The sequence below is a fragment of the Petaurus breviceps genome, unplaced genomic scaffold, assembly GCF_028583685.1.
Source record: "Petaurus breviceps papuanus isolate PSGF00001 unplaced genomic scaffold, PetGlider_PUasm1.0 90763, whole genome shotgun sequence".
Taxonomy (NCBI): domain Eukaryota; kingdom Metazoa; phylum Chordata; class Mammalia; order Diprotodontia; family Petauridae; genus Petaurus; species Petaurus breviceps.
Genome location: NW_027187340.1, coordinates 10,162,220 through 10,165,841, shown reverse-complemented (window position 1 = coordinate 10,165,841; position 3,622 = coordinate 10,162,220).

The window sequence follows — 3,622 nt, the reverse complement described above, 5'->3', positions numbered from 1 at the left end:
ATATATATATATATATATATATATATATATATATATATATATAATTGATGGGAGAAAGAAGCTGGGGATCAGGAAATGTCTCATTAGGAGATGGTGCTATAGGACAGTTTTGTGGGAATGTAGAGCTTCCAAGAGATAGACATGAAGAAATTTCAGGCATGGAGGACACCCTCCATGAAAGATATGGAAAGACAGAGAGATATGGAAAGTTGTGTACAAAGAATGGTCAGTAGGCCAGTTCAGTTAAAATATAGAATATGTGAATGAGATAAATAAAGTGTAAAAAGCTTGGAAAGGTAGATTGGAGTCAAATTGTGAAGGTCTTTGGATGCCAAATAGAGAAAATTGTTTTTATCCTAGAATTGAGAGGGAGTTGCTGGAGCTTTTTGATCAGTGAAGTAATATGGTCAGACCTGGGCATTAGGAAAATCACTTTGGCACCTAGGTGGAGGATGGATTGGAGAGGAGAGAGATTCAAGTTTATTGCCATATTACTATTCACCTCTGCATACTCTTCTCGCCAAATTGGTTTTCTTGCTCTTTCTCATCCATGCCCATTGCCCACCTCCACAGCTTTGTACAGACTGACCTCCATACTTCAAATGCATTTTCTCCTCATTTCTATCACCTCTTACATGAAGATTTTTCTTTCCTGATTCTTTACTTTCTAATATCTATATTGCCCCCATTACCTTGTATTTATTTTGCACATAATTATAGGTGGATTATTATCCCCCTATTATGCAATGTAGGTTCCTTGATGATAGTGACTGGTTAATTTCTGGTTAACTATCCCCAGTGCCTATCACAGTGCTTAGCTAATGGACAATTACTAAATATTTATTTTCCTTGATAAATGCATGAGGTGATGAAGGCCTGATCTAGAGAATTGGCCACGTAAGTGGAGAGAAGGGACAGATTTAAAAGATACTGTGGAGTCAGAATTAACTCGCTAATGGATTACATATGGAAAGTGAAGGAAATTGAAGAGTTGTGGATGAACCTGGGAAGTGTGGTTGGAGCGTATCATGGACAGAAAAAGGGAAGTTAGGAAGAGGATGGGCTTGAGGCAAAGGGTAGACTGTAAAGTATGTGATAGATATGGATTGTATTCTAGACCTAGTTTAGTTTACCTACCTGATAAAGTGTCTGACAGTACCTAGCATGCTTTCTTTCACACAGTGGTTTCTCAATAAATATTTGCAGATGGCTTCATGAACTGCTCTTTAAAGGTCTTGCCCCAGGTGTAGCATACCTTGCTTCTCACTAGTGCTCCATGTGTTTACATTGGGCCTTTATAAGTTTGGGCTCAGGAGGCAATTGTAGATTTAGTAGGTACTAGTGGCTTGGAAAGGATGATGGGTATTGTGTATAAAGAACTTAGTCCTTTTTTGGCTGTACCACATGGGAAGAGACCTGAAGAACACTACCTAAAGCATGCTCAAACTTTCAAAATTCTTCCAAGTTAATGCCAACAATGGACAAGTACTAATGCATACTGAATAAAAATTCCTATCTACAGGTAAATCCTCTAAATTTCTGCCTCTGGTCATTTGTGTGATTCAACATCTGAAGGAAAAACATTTTAATGTCAAAATGTATGTCAGATATTAAGGTCAAATTGATTTTCAAAGCTTTCAAGTTAGAGGAAAAGCATAATAAAGGTTGATTTTTTGTCTTAATGTAGATTATTATAACTTGTCCTGGTGATTATGTTAAGAAAGTATCCCATGAATATAAGGAGAGATTGGAGGGATGCCATCTCTAACACAACTTTCAACATGAGCACCGCTACAGCAGTATTTGCCAATGCAAGTCGACATGTACATGCTAGATTAGACTGGATGATGAATTTAAAACAAGTTGGTGCTCTCACTGTGGCCCAAATTAAGTCTTGTTCTAAAGTTGCCATAGCAACATTATCTGTACCAAATGTCCTGCACCAATGAATAACTGGAAATGTTTTCTGTTACTTAGAAAAAAAATTACATTGCTATTAATTTCTCATCTCCTACTGTATAGAATACATGTTGCTTATGCAATTTTTTTTTAAAAATCAGCAAAACTCCTGAATAGATGCACTATGTAGATATTACATAATTGCAAAGACAAATGCCAGAAAAATGGCAGGGAGAATTGGCCTGAGGGGTAGCCAGACAAACAAAAAAGAATTGAAGGAGGAAACATTTTGTAGTAACTTTAAAGCATCAGGATTAGCTCTTGTCAGCTTGTATGTGTGAATTTCCAACTTCCTGGATCACTAGGCATGCTCCTCAGTACTTTGGAAAGTTAAGCAACCCTTAATACCATTCTATTTGGAGATAAGGCAAAGCACAGCTACATCAACGGGCAACTTCCTTCCAAATTTACAAACACACCAGGAAGCAGAGAAATGCTGCAACCCACTCTCCCCATCACGACCATCAGGCTTCCCAAAAGAGCTTCTCTTTATTTCACCTACAATAACCATTATGGTGCAGTGAAACACCAGACATCGATGTCTTTATTTCTGGGAATTCTTTTAAATTGATTCTATCAATAAATGATTCTCATAAGAAATCACTACTAAGTATTATTCCATTTAGGCAAAATAAAGATACATGTAAATTGGAAGAAAAAATAATGAACAACATACTATATATTGGCTAATAACCTCTGAATGCATACTCTATGTAGTTTCATTCAACAATTTCAATGCTAATTATTTTTTGCATTTTGGAAATGCTTTTTCTCTCGATGTAAATTTAATTCCAAAACACCATTTCATGCTTCATTATCCCTGAATGAGAGTTGCCTTTGGCCCTTTCTTCATTTGTGAATCATGGGTTGTATCACTAAGTGTATTATTCTAAACAGTTTGGGCAGGTAGGTACTCATTTTTTTTGTTTACTTAATACAAAAATTGACCCTTCCATTTTCCATGAAGCAAAAAAACACTGAACATTGAAATAGACACTGGTAAACTCTGGTAGAGAAGGTAAAAAACATAGAAAGTGTAACATAGTGGGGTGTGTGTGTGTGTGTGTGTGTGTGTGTGTGATGCTCAGGAACAGACATATACAAAATAGAAACCTTTAGGTTCTGGTACCATTCTTTCTACTTTTCTATCCACCATGGGTTAGCCATGAGGACACTGACTAAAATATACTATTTTTATAGAGGGCAGACTGCAGTGATTAGGATATGGCTTTTCAGTAATTTATGGGAAGAATAGGTAAGATGCAATAAATCCTTGTCGTCTTCTCTTAAGCATGGAAGAAACTCATCATCAGACTTTGGGTAGCAATGCCATTCCTAGAATGGCTTCCTATTACCTACAAGATCAAACCTAAATAAATTCTTCTATTAATGTTCATTTTTCTCCACCAACAGGTTCAATTTTAATCTATTCTATCTCATCTTTCTCTAGGAACCAGTAACATCCTCATACGCTAGTCACACTGGTCTTCCTATCATCTTTTGCAATGCTATTCTGATACCCACTTATGAATGTTAGCTTATGCCTCATACCAAGTATAGCTTTTACCATTTTTTCCCATCATTCTAAATCCTACCCTTCTCTCAGAAGCATTCCCTGACTAACTAACATAAGGAAGTCATTCTCTTCCTATGTATTATCTTA